Source organism: Bubalus kerabau, chromosome 5, assembly GCF_029407905.1.
Source record: "Bubalus kerabau isolate K-KA32 ecotype Philippines breed swamp buffalo chromosome 5, PCC_UOA_SB_1v2, whole genome shotgun sequence".
Taxonomy (NCBI): Eukaryota; Metazoa; Chordata; class Mammalia; order Artiodactyla; family Bovidae; genus Bubalus; species Bubalus kerabau.
In genome coordinates, this window is record NC_073628.1 from 50,926,830 (window position 1) to 50,945,405 (window position 18,576).

An 18,576-nucleotide genomic window follows, 5' to 3' on the forward strand; every position below is an offset into this window, starting at 1 on the left:
CAGTCGTGTCCGACTCCTATGGACCCCATGGACTGCAGTCCACCATGCTTTTCAGTCCATGGGATTTTCCAGGCAAGAGTACTGGAGTGGGTTTCCATTGCCTTCTCCAGTTGGGGCATAGACTTGGATTACTGTGATATTGAATGGTTTGCCTTGGAAATGAACAGAGATCATTCTTTCGTTTTTGAGACTGCATCCAAGTACTGCATTACAGACTCTTTTGTTGACCATGATGGCTACTCCATTTCTTCTGAGGGATTCCTGTCTGCAGTAGTAGATATAAAGGTCATCTGAGTTAAATTCACCCACTGCAGTCCATTTGAGTTTGCTGATTCCTAGACTGTCGACGTTCACTCTTGCCATCTCTTGTATGACCACTTCCAATTTGCCTTGATTCATGGACCTGACATTCCAGGTTCCTATGCAATATTGCTCTTTACAGCATCGGACCTTGCTTCTATCACCAGTCACATCCACAGCTGGGTATTGTTTCTGCTTTGGCTCCATCCCTTCATTCTTTCCGGAGTTGTTTCTCCACTGATCTCCAGTAGCATATCGGGCACCTACTGCTGGCTCTATGGCAGGGTTAATGGTGACCTCCTCCAAGAGGGCTTATGCCACAGGCTGTATGACCTAGGTCTGCTGCACACAGAGCCCCTGTGGCAGTCCACTGCTGACCCGTACCTCCACAAGAGACACTCAAACACAGTTCTGGCTCAGTCTCTGTGGAGTCTCTGGGTCCTGGTGCACACAAGGTTTTGTTTGTGCCCTCCAAGAGTCTGTTTCCCCAGTCCTGTGCAATATTCTTTAAATGTTGTTTCCCTCAAACCTGTGGGTAAAACAGGACCCACACTCACCCCAAGGCTCTGACCACATGATGGGCAGCACCTTGGACGTGTGGAACCCCAAGTCTGCCAGAATGCCTCTGGCTCCCTCATACTCTGTAGCCAGGCGCGGGCTACCAGCCCTTCTCTCCTAGACACAGGACACCATCCTCGTGTTCTCTTAGGCATGAGCTTCATTGACAACCAACGTATCACCAGCACCAGTTGTTTGTGGCATTTTTAAAATGAAAAATTCATCTCTATGCTAAATCACAGCAAGTTAATTGCAGCACCTGGCTGATGGCAGACATACTGAGAGAGACTGAGGCATTGACTGAAATATCAGATGCAAAGAACAACTGCAACCACATGCACCCAAGACGATATGCCAGGGCTCTTCTCAAACACAGTCATTGGGGCTAACCCCACAGAGGGCCAGACTCAGAGAGAGACGGGCAAGCTCTCTAGACCACTTGTCTTTTCAACAGACACTTGCTGGGCACCTAAGTGCTGGGGAGTAGCTAATGACACATAGAGTCACTCACTTACCAGTTTATTCCATCAAGCACTTAGCAGGCACCTACTGCATGCCAGGCCCTGCTCATCTACACATACAGACAGATGAACTGACCAGTCCATCTCGACAGTCACTGATTCACCTGGATGCATGAGGCAGTGGAGATGGAATCATGAACAACACAAAGTTCCAGCTCTGATGGAACACACATTCCAGAAAAGGCAGATGGACAAGAGACAAATCAATACATAGCATGTCAAGGAGTGAAGTGCTGTGAAGAAAGATAAAGCAGCATAAGGTGACAGCAGAGGGCACACTGTAATACTAACAGTGTTACAGGGGCCTGTATCTGATTAGACAGCAGAGGCCTCAAGGAGAGGCGGGAGTGAGACTTGAGCAGAACCAGGGCAGGAGGGCCTGAACAGACGGCACCTTTGCAGCACCACAATGTGGGCCCATGGGCACCTGATGGCCAGTGAGCGAGAGGAGGAGCAGAGAAGGCCAGAAAATCACACCAAAGCGGATGCTACAGACCCACAGCAACATCTCCAAGCCCGTTGTTTGTGCTTCACTGCAGGTCCTGACCACTGACAAAGTCCAAATATCTTGAAAAAGGCATCAGTAAACCAGGCTGCTGTGTAAAATCTACCCAGCGGCAACACTGCCCAGTCCCCTGGGTGGCATCCAGCACCCCTGACGTGGTGACAGAAAGAGCCCACATGCTCTCATGCTCACAGCTTCTCATCTCGGCCAGCTTTACTCACACACAGATGAGAAAGCCTGTCTGACACGTGTACCCCAATGTTCATCGCAGCACTGTTTATAATAGCCAGGACATGGAAGCAACCTAGATGTCCATCAGCAGATGAATGGATAAGAAAGCTGTGGTACATATACACAATGGAGTATTACTCAGCCATTAAAAAGAATACATTTGAATCAGTTCTAATGAGGTGGATGAAACTGGAGCCTATTATACAGAGTGAGGTAAGCCAGAAAGAAAAACACCAATACAGTATACTAACGCATATATATGGAATTTAGAAAGATGGTAACAATAACCCTGTATACGAGACAGCAAAAGAGACACTGATGTATAGAACAGTCTTTTGGACTCTGTGGGAGAGGGAGAGGGCGGGATGATTTGGGAGAATGGCATTGAAACATGTATAATATCATATATGAAACGAGTCACCAGTCCAGGTTCGATGCACAATACTGGATGCTTGGGGCTGATGCACTGGGACGACCCAGAGGGATGGTATGGGGAGGGAGGATGGAGAAGGATTCAGGATGGGGAACACGTGTATATCTGTGGTGGATTCATGTTGATATATGGCAAAACCAATACAATATTGTAAAGTTAAAAAATAATATTAAAAAAAAAATATATATATATATATGAGAAATGAGAACCTAAAAAAAAAAGAAAGCCTGTCTGAGCCCCTTAGTCAAAATCAGGTGCCCTTTTGCCTACATCTACACCTTTAAAATAGCCCTTCTTTGCTCCACTCATTTTTCTTTTTAAAGAGTTCATCATTTTTGTCCACCTCCCCCACCAGAAGAAGTTCAGTAAGCATTTAGTGAATGGTCTAAACCTGTTCCTCTTACTAATGTCACCCAAGGCAGAAGTTTGGGGGGTTTTTGGATGCCTCCCCTTCCCCCAATTCCTTGTATCAAATTATCCCCCAAGACCTATGTTAGGGAAATTAAAATGGAGGAAGTCTTGTTCAGGCTTCAAAGCAGGACAGCGGGCCTCTGACCTTCCTGGACACTGCCCAGATTCCCTGCCTGCCTTCAAACACAGCAAGTCAGGCAACACTTCAGGTAAGAAAGGGAGTGGGTCTTGGAATTTTTGAGTCTCTGGAGGTCTGGCCAGTCCCCCAGGGTATAAGGAAATCCTATGACTCACAAACTGAAATGAACATTGTAAAATGGTTACAGTGTAAAACCACAGCTGAGTTTTTGCATGAAAACTTACGATGTCATCAGTTTGAAGCCTGTGATTTACAAACAGGAGCCCACAAAACTGCAATTTGAAATGTCACCCAGGGGATGACACACCACCTGGGAACCCTTTTCCAATTGCTGACCCCAGATTGCTGTTAATGAGGGCCTTTCCAGCACTGCTGAAGTCTGGATATAGGTGGGCCCAATTTGGTAATGTTTATGCTGCTATTTCTATTGTTTCTATTTCTTTTCTTTTAACTAATGCATATTGGAATTAAGTCAAATAATCTTCTACAAAAAACTGAAATTGTTTATGTATGTAACGAGTGGTTTCTTTTGTTAATGAATCCTTTGAGCCTAAAAGGAAAGTAAAACTTTTGACAAAACAGACCTACTAATCCCTTTTCTAAACATCTCTCAACACATTCTCCTGCTCCATCCCCACTAGCAGTAGGTTAGGCCCTTGTCTGGTTCATGCAGATTTTTGCAACAGCCTAATCTCTGTTTCCCTGCCTTACCTTGCTACTTTCTCAAGCCCTAAGTAGTACAAACATTACTAAATTTCTCTAAAATCACTGCCCATGGATGGGTGTGGACCCCCTCCACACACTTTCCCCTTCTGAGCAAAACATATGCAGTAGTAGTTGTGAAGAATCACTATAGAAGCAAATGCAGGAGATGTACACATTTAAGGTATGGATGACTCATTCCCTGGTGGCTCAGACAGTCAAGACTCTGCCTGCAAGGCACATCACCCAGTTTGATCCCTTGGTCGGGAAGATGTCCTGGAGAAGGGAATGGCTATCCACTCCAGTATTCTTGCCTAGAGAATTCCATGGACAGAGGAGCCTGACAGGCTACAGGGCATGGAATTGCAAAAAGTCGGACATGGCTGAGCAACTAACACTTTCACTTTTTCACACGGATGACTCGTTTAAGTCGCATGCATGTGTTAAAGTCTATGGCATCACTGACTCAAAGGGCATGAGTTTGAGTAAACTCCAGGAGTTGGTGATGGACAGGGAGGCCTGGCGTGCTGCAGTTCATGGGGTCACACAGAGTCAGACACGACTGAGCAACTTAACTGAACTGTTGGAAACTCATAAGCCAAAACACATTCCTGGTGTAAAAGGGCATCACTTCACACTTTAAGGTAAACAATCAACCAACTAATAATGAGAAAGCCAAGTTATCAGTGACTGATAATTAAACATCTAGATTTCTACCAATTAAAAACTGTCACAAATTCAAGATGCTGGCAATAGTACACTCTTATTACAGTGCTGTTTGCAAAAATCTATGGGAAATTCTACGAACTGTATAAGTTCATGCTCTATGGGAACCTGAAACGCATGACTGCTCACATGGTGAGGAACTAGACTCCAAGTGAAGGACTCATCCAGAAACTCCAGCAGGCAGGACAGTCATCCCTCAGGATCTGCAGGGGGTTGGTTCCAGGACCCCTGTCTTCAATGTGCACCCAAGTCCCTGGTATAAAATGGCATAGTATTTGCATGTAAACTATGGCACAGCCTCCCATATACTTTAAATCATCTTTAGATTCCTTGTAATACCTAACATAATGTAAATGATATGTAATTAGTTGTTGTATGTGACAAATTCAACTTTTGCTTTTTGGAACTTTCTGGAATTTTTTTTTTCCTCAAATATTTTTGATCCAAGGCTGATTAGAGTTACCAATGGAGAACCTAAGGACACGGAGGTCAGACTGCAACTTAACACCAATCGCATTTCAGTAGCTTTTAATGACATCCTTGTGATCAAAAGTAGACAGCCTGCAGTTATACCTTCAACTTGGAAGTCTGTGGAATTCTGAGACCCACACCCTTAGGAACGGCTGAAAGAAACTGCATGTCTGAATCAGATCCCTGCCATCCAGGAGAAACCTTTTAAGTAAAGACCCAGACTATAGAATCCCTACTGTAAAATCAAACCTCCAGGATCTCCCTTGTGTAAAGCCCCATGGGGACATTCTGTAGAATGATCTAACCCTTGCCCACCTTTCAGCCCCCAGCCCAGTCCATGCCTCTAACCACAGTGGCTATTCATCCTCCTTGAGCCCTCTGGGCATGCCACCCCCTTGCTGACCTCCCAGGCCTCCACTCATGCAGTTATCTGAAATACCCTCATACACCTCTTTTCTCCCAGCCACCCTTCCAGTTGGCAAATTCCTCCTTCGAGACTCAGCTCAAGGGTCACACACTCCTGAAAGCATTTCATGACTCCCCAGGCCCTGAGGTGAGTGGGGGGCTCATCTCTGTGCTCCCATGACATCTGGGGACAAACTGCACCCCAGCGATCACCACGCTGCACTAAGAGCCCTCATCTGCTATTCCCATTATGTTATAATCTCTGCTTGCAGCTCACCACAGTATTCATCCAACTGGTACTAGAAAAAATTCCAAACTCAAGGTCACAGAAAAGTTGTCCTAATTTGAGGCCAAAGTGCACCACAAATAAAGCTGGAATTTCAGTAATTCCCATTACCTTGATTGAAAGGCTCGAGGAGAATGGAGAGTGTCACTGGACTCAGACAGAACCCACTTTTCAGGTGGCTACACACATGGCTACACACACACACACACACACACACACGCAAAGTTCAAAGGTGAAAGGGAAGAAAGCAAGTAGGCATCATAAGAGGAGAAATGTGTATAAAAAGAAAAGCTGTGTACTGGTATTTTGTCTGTCTCTTTTTTTTCCCTTGTAGAAAGTCAGTCTTTTCTTCTACTGGCCTGGAACCAAGTTTCATTCGTGATTTCCTGAGCTAAAACGTTGTGCACATTTTTATGTGAAAATATTTGGGGGAGGAGCACTTGGAGAATAGCACAATATTAGGTTTTAAATTTTTTGTTAACTATATATTGATTATTTACTTATCAAGGCTTCAAATGAAATAGTGGTCCACTTCTGTGTTCTAAGCGTTGATAGGGTTGATATTCTGGGGTTTGAGGAACAAAGCACTCACCATCTCCCAGAACTCTGTATCCACCCTAAGTGTACCTTGGCCAGCCAGCAGGTATTTTATTGCACTAGGAAAATCAGAGTCACTTCAATCTGCCCAGGAAGTCAAAAGTGAAAGGTCAAAGCATCTCACGAGCTACTTCAATGCAACGCCAACAATGCTGTGGCATCTTCAGCCAGGCCCAGGGCCCAGACTTCGCAGTCCCCTCCACGGGCCCTGCTGAGTGCATGGGCTCCATCCCAGTGTGGGAGGAGGTCACTGAAGCTTTGAGAAAGAAGTGAATGATGAGACAAGCATTGCTAAAGATCCCCTGGCTCCAACATGGTGAGCGAAATGGAGGAAAAGTAGAAGCAGGACAACCAGTTCAAGGGCCTTTGCAGTGACCCAGGCAAACAATGACGTCAGCAACCTGGGAGACACACAAGGAAAGGTAGCAGATGAATTCAAGACCTGCTTCGGAAGCACCACTCGGACTCGGCAATTTGGAGGAAGAGAAAAGTAAGGGATAACAGATGACTCCCTAGTTTCTGGACTGAAAAAGTGAGCTAACAGTTGTGCTCCTTAATGAGATGGGGGGAAGGGAAGGCTGGAAAGGGGCTGTGGCAGAAGGGGACCAAGCGTTAAAATCGGGACCAATTAAGCTTGAGGGGCCCATGAGACAGCCAAGTTCACTAACTCCTATCAAAGGTATACTCAGAGGAGAGAACAAGATGGTGGAGGAGTAGGTGACGTGGAGTACATGTCTCTCCACGGATGCATCAGGAACACACCTTCAGACACAGAAGTGCGTGCAGAACACCAGCTGAGACAGGCAGGAGGACCTGACCAGCGGAAAGAATATGTAGACCCACGCAAAACTCGGTAGGACAAAGGAACTAGGGGAAAAACAGGAGTGTTAGTAGGACTGGACCTGCCCTTGGCAGGTGGGGGAACTGAAGCAGGGGTCAATCCCCACATCGGGGCAATTGTCTGAGTCAGAGGAGAAACATTTAAAGCTGAGAGTCAAACAGCTGAGCTGTGGCAGCCTAAGTGGAATGGGAATCAGACAGTCCTTGCCACAGGCATGCACACCCTGGATAGGGATGCAGGTCCCCTAGAAGGCGCAGCAGCTGGGAGCTGGAGTTTAGGGATCGTGGAGCAATCCCAGGGAGAGGGCTGCTGTTGACTGCGGAGAGACGGATCAGGGGATGTGAGGGAGGAGATCGTGGTGGGAAATGCAGGTGGAGGAAAGCCAGGCACCATGGAAGCAAGGTGATACTGCTGAGTACGCGTAGGGGCTGGAGCCATCACCATGGCCTCTCTCCCCACACACCAGCATCTGTAGGAGAACAATAGAGAGGCTGGCCCATCAAACGCCTGATGCACTGAACTACAGGGTAGGATCCCTCTCAGGGTGCCCCTTTAAATGACTGATGCACCGATCTACAGAGTAGGACCCCAGGCAGGGGGCCCCTCTATGTGTCTGATACACTGAACAACAGAGAAGGACCCCAGTCAAGGGAGCCCTCTAAGTGCTTGAATGGCTGGAGCTACGGATAAAGACTGGCCAAAGAGGCCTTCTGATCACCAGATATAAGAGGCTGGAAAAAAGACTCTGATAGGGCCGTAACTCCTGCAGTAGAGGCAATCCGTGTCCCTGCACACTTGATGCCACCAGAGTCCCCACAAGCCAAGCAGCTGCACCACCTTCATGCTCAACCCTCACTGGGGCAGAGCTGCCAGAGGCAAAATAAGCCTTTCGTATACGCGTGCAGGGTCACATCAGTCATGTCCGACGCTTTGCAGCCCTGTGGACCGTGGCCTGCCAGGCTTCTCTGTCAGGGGGCTCTCCAGGCAAGAACACTGGAGCATACTGTCCAATACTGGTCGCCATACCCTTCTAGAGCACTGTATTTCCTGCTGCCCTAGCCGCCAACCCCCCTGAGTACCTGGTGCTGCCAGAACCCCTCTCTGTGTCTATGGAATACATGAAGGCCATTGAGAGCTCCCACAAAAGCAAACACACTAGTTCTGATAGCTGTGGACACTGGAGGCAAGAACACACAGGAGTAGGACCAGATTAGACTCTGAGCTGCCCACACAGCAGGTCCAGAGATCAGCAGAGTGCTGGAGGGCATCATAGGGAGGTGAGGTGGGCTGTGACTCCCAGCGAGGGAAAGAACTCTGACAGCAGTGACTCAAGAAAAACATTTATTATTCTTATGTTTTGACTTGTTCTATAGATTCTTTTCGGAGAAAGCAATGGCACCCCACTCCAGTACTCTTGCCTGGAAAATCCCATGGATGGAGGAGCCTGGTAGGCTGCAGTCCATGGGGTCTCTAAGAGTCGGACACGACTGAGCGACTTCTTTCACTTTTCACTTTCATGCATTGGAGAAGGAAATGGCAACCCGCTCCAGTGTTCTTGCCTGGAGAATCCCAGGGACGGGGGAGCCTGGTGGGCTGCCGTCTATGGGGTCGCACAGAGGTGGACACGACTGAAGCGACTTAGCAGTAGCATAGATTCTTTTGGATTTTTTTTTTCTTTTTTTTCCCCTCCTCTGCTGTAGTTGTCAATTTTATTGGCACTATGAAATCTAATTAAGCTTTTGAGCTCTTTTATTTTCTAAGTCATATTTTTTATTGTTGATATAAACCTCTGCCTTTACATTGGGCTTTTGCAGTTCTGTGGAGTTATCCTTTTGTTTTTTTTCAATATTCTTCCTTTTTCCCCACTTTTTAAAATTTTTTAAACCTATTTTATTTTTTCTATATTTATTCCTTTGTTTGCTTTTCCTAATGTTCTTTATCCCTTGGAGTTAATCTTTAATGTATATAAATCTTATTTATCTACCTCTGTTTAACTTTGCATATCTATTATTTTTTTCTTTTCTTTCTTTCCATTCCTCTCAACAAATTTGTTAGTTTTGTTTTTATCACTTTATTTCCCACATGGCACCTTGCTTCAGTTTTGTTTTCCAGTTTGTGTTTTAGTTAGTTTTGTTCTTAACTTATAAATATAATTTTTTATTTTCTTTGTTCACCAGGTCAATCTATTGTACTTTATTTTTGATAGACTGTTTTGATTTGTTGATGGGTGTCTATGTATATGTGTATATTCCATTATTTTAATTATGGTTCCCTGATTTTGTAACTGCCATTTGCCTGGGGTTCATCTTTGGTTTCTTGTTTTAGGGTATTTGTTTTAATCTCACTTAATGCCATAACAAACCGCTTGTAGAATCTTTGTTCCTGACCAAAGATCAAGCCCTGAGCCTTTGAGTGGGAGCACTGACTCCAAGATCCTAGATTACCAGAGAGTAACCCTAGGTGGTATCAAATACTGAGAACTCACACAAAGGAAACCACTTGAATCAAGACCTGGCATCACCCAGCCACCAGTAGCACCCTGTGCAGGACGCCTCATCTAAAGAACAAACAAAACAAAAATACAAACCCAATCATCAGCAGAAAAGTTACCACCTCACTCAACCTTGCCCATCAGAGGAAAAACAAACAAACAAAAAAACTCAGCACAAATCTCACCTCATACAAAGCTTACACAAATCACTGGACCAACCTTAGGAGGGCAGAAACCAAAAGGAAGAAAGAATTCAACCCTGAATCCTGGGAAAAGGAGACCTCAAACACAGTAAGTTAAAAAAAAAAAAAAAAAAAGAATAAAAAGGCAAAGAAGTACTATACAAATGAAGGAACAAACTAGAGACACAGCCGTCCAAATAAATGAAGAGGAAATAGGCAAACTACCTGAAAAAGAATTCAGAATAATGATAATAAAGATGATCAAAAACCTGGAAAACAAAATGGAGAAAGTACAACAATCAATTAACAAAGACATAAAAGAATTAAAGAATAAACATACAGAGACAAACAACACAATTACTGAAATTAAAAATACTCTAGAAGGACTCAATAGCAGAATATCTGAAGCAGAAGAACGAATCAGTGAGCCAGAAGATAAAATGGTGGAAATAACTTCTGAAGAGCAGAATAAAGTAAAAAAAATGAAAAGAACTGAGGACAGTCTCTCAGACTGCTGAAACAGTATCAAACGAACCAACATTCATGTTATAGGGGTCCCAGAAGAAGAGAAAAAGAAAGGGTATGAGAAAATTTTTGAAGAGATTATAGTTGAAAATTTCCCCAACATGGAAAAGGAAATAGTTAATCAAGTCCAAGAGGCACAGAGTCCCATACAGGATAAGCCCAAGGAGAAACATTATCAAGACACACATTAATCAAACTAACAGACTAAACACAAAGAAAGAATATTAAAAGCAGCAAGGGAGAAGCAACAAGTAACATACAAGGGACACCCTATATGCTTAACAGCTGATCTTTCAGCAGAAACTGTGCAGGCCAGGAGGGAATGGCAGGAAATATTTAAAGTACTGAAAGGGAAAAGTCTACAACCAAGATTACTGTACCTGGCAAGGATCTCATTAGAAATTAATAAGTTAATAATAATTAATATATAAATTAATTATATATATATAATTACTTTAAATGTAAATGGATTAAATACTCCAACCAAAAGACACAAACTAGCTGAAGGGATACAAAAACAAGACCCATATATATGCTGTCTACAAGAAACACACTTCAGACCTCAAGACACATATAGACTGTAAGTGAGAGGATGGAAAAATATATTCCATGCAAATAGGAAGCAAAAGAAAGCTGGAGTAGCAATCCTCATATCAGACAAAATAGACCTCAAAATAAAGAAGATTACAAGAGATAAGGAAGGACACTCATAATGATCAAGGGATAAATCCAAAAGGAAGACATAACAATTGTAAATATCTATGCACCCAACAAAGGAGCACCTCAATACATAAGACAAACACTAACAGACATAAAAGGAGAAACTGACAGTAACACAAAAAAAGCAGGAGGCTTTAGTAGGAGACACCGTGAGACACCGCTCACACCAATGAATAGATCATCAAAACAGAAAATTAATAAGGAAACACAAGTCTTAAATGATACATTAGATGAGGTGGATCTCACTGATATCTTTAGGACATTCCATCAAAATGCAGAATACACCTTCTTCTCAAGTGCACATGGAACATTCTTCAGGATAGACCACATCTTGGATCACAAATCAAACCTCAGTGAATTGAAGAAAACTGAAATTGTATCAGGCATCTTCTCCGACCACAATGCTATGAGACTAGACGTAAACTACAAGAAAAAAACTGTAAGATACAGAAACACATGGAGATTAAACAACACGTTCCTAAATAACTAACAGGTTACTGAAGAAATCAAAAGGGAAATCAAAAAATTTCTAGAAACAAATGACAATGAAAACATGACAACTCAAAAACTATGGGATGCAGCAAAAGCAGTTCAAAGAGGGAAGTTTATAGCAAAACAATCCTACCTCAAGAAACAAGAAAAACATCGAATAGACAACCTAACTTTACACCTAAAACAACTGGAAAAAGAACAACAACAACAACAAAAATTAGTAGAAGGAAAGAAATCATAAAGATCCAAGCAGAAATTAATGAAAAAGAAATGAAAGAAACAATACTAAAGATTAATAAATAAACAAAATTGACAAGCCTTTAGCCAGACTCATCAAGAAAAAAAGAAGAATCAATTCAACAAAATTAGAAATGAAAAGGAGAGGTTACAACAGACAATGCCAAAATAAAAAGGATTATAATAGACTATTATGAATAACTATATGGCAATAAATGGATAATCTGGAAGAAAAGGATAGATTCTTAGAAAAGTTCAATCTTCTAAGACTGAACCAGGAAGAAATAGAAATCATGAACAACCCAATTACAAGCACTGAAATTGAAGCTGTGATCAAAAATCTCCCAGAAAACAAAAGCCCACGACCAAATGGCTTCACAGGAGAATTCTATCAAACATTTAGAGAAGAGCTAATGCCTATCCTTCTAAAACTCTTTCAAAAAATTGCAGAGGAAGAACACTTCCAAACTCATTCTACAAGGCCACCATCAGCCTGACACCAAAATGAGACAGAGACAACACAAAAAAAGAAAACTACAGGCCAATATCACTGATAAACATAGATGCAAAAATCCTCAACAAAATCCTCAGCAAACAGAATTCAGCAACACATCAAAAAGCTGATACACCATGATCAAGTTGGGTTTATTCCAGGGATGCAAGGATTCTTCAATATATGGAAAGCAATCAATGTGATACACCATATTAACAAATTGAAAGATAAAAACCATATGATTATCTCAATAGATGCAGAAAAAGCCTTTGACAAAATTCAGCACCCATTTATGATTAAAACTCTTCAAAATATGGGCACAGAAGGAACCTACCTCAACATAGTAAAGGTCACATATAATAAGCCTACAGCAAACATTATTCTCAATGGTGAAAAACTGAAAGCATTCCCCCTAAGATCAGGAACAAGACAAGGGTGTCCACTTTCACCACTGTTATTCAACATAGTTCTGGAAGTCCTAGCTACAGCAATCAGAGAAGAAAAAGAAATAAAAGGAATCCAGATCAGAAAAGAAGTAAAGCTCTCACTGTTTGCAGATGACATATACTGTACACAGAAAACCCTAAAGATACTATCAAAAAATTACTAGAACTAATCAATGAATTTAGTAAAGTTGCAGGATACAAAATCAATACACAGAAATCACTTCCATTTCTGTATATAACAATGAAAAATCAGAAAGAGAAATTAAGGAATCAATCCCATTCACCATTGCAACAAAAAAAATTAAATATCTAGGAATAAACTTAGCTAAGGAGACAAAAGAACTGTACCCAGAAAATTATAAGACACTAATGAAAGAAATCAAAGACGACATAAACAAATGGAGAGATATTCCATGTTCCTGGGTAGGAAGAAACAATATTGTGAAAATGATTATACTACCAAATGCAATCTACAGATTCAATGCGATCCCTATGAAATTACCAAGGGCATTTTTCACAGAACTAGAACAAAAAATTTCACAATTCATATGGAAACACAAAAGACCCCAAATAGCCAAAGCCATCTTGAGAAAGAAGAATGGAGCTGGAGAAATCAACCTTCCTGACTTCAGATTACACTACAAAGCTACAGTCATCAAGACAGTATAGTACTGGCACAAAAAGAGAAACGCAGACCAACGAACAAGATAGGAAGCCCAGAAATAAACCCATGCACCTATGGGTACCTTATGTTTGATAAAGGAGGCAAGAATATACATGGGGCAAAGACAGCCTCTTCAATAAATGGTGCTGGGAAAACTGGACAGCTACATGTAAAAGAATGAAATTAGATCACTTCCTAACACCATACACAAAGATAAACTCAAAATGGATTAAAGATCTAAATGTAAGACCAGAAACTAAAACTCTTAGAGGAAAACATAGGCAGGGCACTCAATGACATAAATCAAAGCCAGATCCTCTAAGACCCATGTCCTAGAGTAGCAGAAATAAAAATAAAAGTAAACAAGTGGGACCTGATTAAACTTAAAAGCTTTTGCACAGCAAAGGACACTATAGGCAAGGTGAAAAGACAACTTTCAGAATGGGAGAAAATAATAGCAAATGAAACAACTGACAAAGGATTAATCTCCAAAATATGCAAGCAGTTCATACACCTCCGTACCAAAAAAACAATCAATCAAAAAATGGGTAAAAGACCTAAACAGACATTTCTGCAAAGATGACATACAGATGGCTAACAGATACATGAAAAGATGCTCAATATCACTCATTATTAGAGAAATGCAAATCCAAACTACAATGAGATATCACCTCACACCACACAGCAAACATACATCTAGTCAAAGCTATGATTTTTCCAGTGGTCATGTATGGATATGAGAGCTGGACTATAAAGAAAGCTGAGCACCGAAGAATTGATGCTTTTGAACTGTGGTGTTGAAGAAGACTCTTGAGAGTCCCTTGGACTGCAAGGCAATCAAACCAGTCAATCGTAAAGGAAATCAGACCTGCCTATTCACTGGAAGGACTGATGTTGAAGCTGAAACTCCAAAACTTTGGCCACCTGATGCATAGAACTAACTCATTTGAAAAGACCCTGATGCTGGGAAAGATTGAAGGCAGAAGGGGACAAATGAGGATAAGATGGTTGGATGGCATCACCAACACAATGGACAAGAGTTTGAGTAAACTCCAGGGGTTGGTGATGGACACGGAGGCCTGGCGTGCTGCAGTCCATGGGGTTGCAAAGAGTCAGACATGACTAAGTGACTGAACTGAACTGATCACCTCACACCGGTCAGAATGGCCATCATCAAAAAGTCTGCTGCTGCTGCTGCTGCTAAGTTGCATCAATTGTGTCCAACTCTGTGCAACCCCATAGACGGCAGCCCACCAGGTTCCTCTGTCCCTGGGATTCTCCAGGCAAGAACACTGGAGTGGGTTGCCATTTCCTTCTCCAATGCATGAAAGTGAAAAGTGAAAGTGAAGTCTCTCAGTCGTGCCCGACCCTTAGCGACCCCATGGACTGCAGCCCACCAGGCTCCTCCGTCCATGGGATTTTCCAGGCAAGAGTACTGGAGTGGGTCGCCAGTGCCTTCTCCTCAAAAAGTCTACAAACAATAAATGCTGGAGAGGGTGTGGAGGAAAGGGAATGCTCTTGCACTGTTGGTGGGAATGTAAATTAATATAGCCACTATGGAAGACAGTATGGAAATTCCTTAAAAATCTAAGAGTAAAACCACCATATGACCCAGCAATACCATTCCTAGGCATATACCCTGAGGAAACCAAAATTGAAAAAGACACATGTATCCCTCTGTGCCAGCTCAAGGTGGGGTGCACCTCACAGGGAGCTCATGTGGCCAAACTCAGCCAGGACACATACAAGCTGCTTCTAAGATGACCTTCAGTAAAGCAGACGCCAGCTTTGTGGCTAAGAAAACAGTCCTGTTAACGATAAAATGGGCTTTGCATCACAGCACAATGTGAAGTAGAGCATGTGTGTGTGTGTGTGTGTGTGTGCGCGCGCGCTAAGTCACTTCAGTCCTGTCCAACTCTTTGTGACCCCATGGACTGTAGCCCACCAGGCTCCTCTGTCCGTGGGATTCTCCAAGCAAGAATACCGGAGTGGGTTGCCATGCCCTCTTTCAGGGGATTTTCCTGACACAGGGATCAAACCCAGGTCTCCCACATTGCAGGCAAATTCTTTACCATCTGAGCCTCCAGGGAAGCCCGAAGTGAAGTATACAGCCTGGTATTTTTTTCAATTAGTCTTCGTAACAGGTGTGCTGATTTCCTGACACTGACATTTTCAAGGCGTCCAGGCAGAAGGGTCTCAGCATCTCGCTCACCCTGTGTCCTGACAGTTACATCACTGGGGATACTGCCCTGTTTGGGGGATTCCAAATAGAACCTGCCCAGGGAAACATCAATCGAAGGTGGTACAGCTGCAGAAGAAGGTCTCACAAGAAAAAGCCCAGAGTAGATGGCCTGTTTTAGGGAAACAATGACTCTGTATTTGGCCTGTTTTAGGGAAACAGTGACTCTGAGACACATCCTACTCTGGAGTTAATATGCCTTCTTCAGGACCAGCACCTGGTTTCCTATCAGGATGGATCTATTTTTCCAGTTTTGCCACCAAAGGACAAATCAAAATGCCATTCGACATTCTGTTTTCCAATTAAAAGTTGAGCCATTTTAAAAAAAAAAAAAAGAAAGAAAAACACATTTAACTAAATAATCACACATGGCAATAAAGCACTGTGCTCTGCCTCCTTGATGCATGGCCACATTTGCAGTTATTTAGAGGGGAGGCAGGAAGATCATTAGAGACAGCCAGATTACGCTGCCCCAATCCTGTTAGCGTCTTCCTGTGCTCCCAGAGTAAGACAGCACAGTATTCATGTAAACTAACTCAATTTCCTGCGTTTAAATAAGCCTGAACAAAAAATAAAACTCATTAGACTGACTGGAAGCTCTCAGGAAGAAGAGATCTACTTTTTTTAAGAAAGTGGCCTGGCTGGGGATAGAGTTAACACCAGGATCAGACCGGGCTGGGGGTAGAGGAAACACCAGCATCAGACAGCATCTCTGGTCAACAGGTCAAGGCTCCCTCCCGAGAGGACACTGACATGGGTGAAAAGGGCCCCCTGGCTTTGTGACAGAAGCGGCTTCCAAGGAGAACTAGCAAGATGGTGCCAGGGAGAGAAAAACCAGACGCTGTTCACACTGGCAATGGCCCTCACATGGAATATCCAGTCCTCTGAGTTTCCAGGAATGCGAAGTTACCATTTGCCCCTGCCTATTTCCTAGGATTGGTGGGAGAAGGAACTCTGGTGGTGTGCACAGAAGCACTTTCTGAAAGGGGAAGAACTCATCAAATGTAGCAGACAACTGCTGGTTACTGTCAGGTAGGAAAGGCTGGAATGAGTCCTCTTAAGAGGATTGTGACCAACAAAACAGATAAAGTAAGTAAGGAACATCTTTGGGATATTCAGCAGATTCAGTAAAAGCAGGTAAAAAAAGGAATCTACTGACAATAATTTAAAGCAAAAAAAAAAAAAAAAAAGGTTAGGAGCAGGTAGGTGGGCTCAGATGCAACTCTGTTGATTGAGGCAGTCTGGAGGATCATATGGATGAATAGATGGATGGGTGGGTGGGTGGAGGAGGGGTCTGCCATCCAGCAGACAAGAGGGCCACAGACACAGCATGACCAAACCCCACCTCGTGCAATCCCTTTCAACACCACCCACAGCAAGGCAGAGTGGGGTGGGGAGCCACGTTTCCAAGGTCACTGGTTCCCTGACCTGCCCATCACCTCCCTTCCCCTCAAGCTTCTGGATCACAGCTCTTAACGTGGAACCAAACTGCCCATGAAAAATAAAAACTAGATATGAAAGCTTTGCTTCATTTCCCCAACAGCCAAAACACAAAAAGAAACTAGAGATTAAAAATCTCTGATGAATGCTCAAAGAATAAAATCGATTTATAGTACAGGCCCTATATAGGTGGAACGGTGGAGGTACGTAGTGAATCCACACATGAGGTGACCACTGCTCATTCAATAATCGTTTATGGAGGCATCTTCTATGTCTGAGGCACAGTTCAGATACATCTTAAGGAAGCGACTGGGGGAAACACGCAAACAGGTAACTATAATCCAGTATGGAAGTGCTACAGTGGGGTGAGGGTCACAGAAAGCAGCCCCCACATCCCACACGGCTGTGGGAGAACAGAGAGGAGGGGCAGAGAGTGCCCCCCGGGATACAGGTCAGTAAGAAGAACGCAGTACAGGGGGAGTTCAAAGGCAGGAGAAACCACACCAGCCAGAGGGGAAAGCCCTCGTTTCCAAGGTGGCCGCCATTGGTGAAGGTAAACCAGGGCGTGGCCAGGCAGAGGAAGGTAAAATGTTACACACAGGGCTGGGTATGTCTGAGAAACAACAGGGACCCTCAAAACCTGGGTTTCCCTCTTAAGAGGACTTTAGCAGACATGAATTTGCTTCTATTTACCTTTTCTTCAACTTCCAAGAACTGCTGCTTCAGTAGTTTCAGCAAACTGACTTCCAGGAAGGGTGATTTGGATTATTCCTGTTGAGAAATCAGAAGGAGAAGTATAATAGGCTTGGTTGGTTTGCTTTCTGCAGACCTCCTGTGACGCCTCCACCAAGTCGCTGCTGAGCCGGCGGTTGCGTGGCTCCCCCAGCTGCTCCGCACCAGCACTCATGCGGCCCCGCGCCTCCCTCTCTCACACCAGGCAGGACGGAGGAGCCTGCCTCTCCAGCCCCCAGCACGCTGGTCAGGCTGTTCCCTGCACTCCTGAGGTTCCTGCAACAGACCCTCTGCTGACTTAAGCTGGAAAGAGAGCATTTCTTTTCCTTGCAACCAAAAGTTACTTATTTAAAACGACAAGATCCAGGGTTAGGACTAAAAAAAAAAAAAAAAAAAGGAAAAGAAAAAACACAAGTAGAGGGTGATGAAATAAAGACTTCTGGAACGAAGGAAAAATAAAAGAGAGACAGTGACCTGGGCCTCTCAACTACCGTCCCATAATATCTGAGAGGAGAGGAAGAGAGAGAGGTGGGAAACCCAGAGAGGAGAACCAGCAAATAAGTCATAAAATCTCAGCAGTATTCAATACTAAGACGGAGACCCAGAAACTGGGGAGAGAGTGGTCCTAATATGGGTATTACCCATAACAAAATAAAAAAGAATTTCAGTGAAAATATAAACATGAGAAACTCTGAAAGTGTCTACAGCACGTGAGGAATAATTGAGTAACCATACAATGCCTATCAATACTACAATGAGAAGTGAAATAACTTAAAGATATGTCTTGAT

The 18,576-nt window shown here is 43.4% G+C and overlaps 1 protein-coding gene across 11 annotated transcripts in view; it reads right to left on the minus strand.

Moving 5' to 3' along the window:
* The window catches only part of SMCO4 (single-pass membrane protein with coiled-coil domains 4), a 77,601-nt gene that overhangs the window by 19,002 nt on the left and 40,023 nt on the right, over positions 1-18,576 (minus strand). For 8 of the 11 annotated variants that reach the window (XR_008714713.1, XR_008714714.1, XR_008714710.1 and 5 more), the window contains one exon: positions 17,749-17,826. The exons of 2 other annotated variants lie outside the window; for them this stretch is intronic. The gene's annotated coding sequence lies outside the window, so the exon portion shown is untranslated. Of the gene's footprint in view, positions 1-4,655; positions 4,675-17,748; positions 17,827-18,576 lie in introns of those variants that run through there. One more of the 11 variants, XM_055581646.1, reaches the window with a different exon arrangement.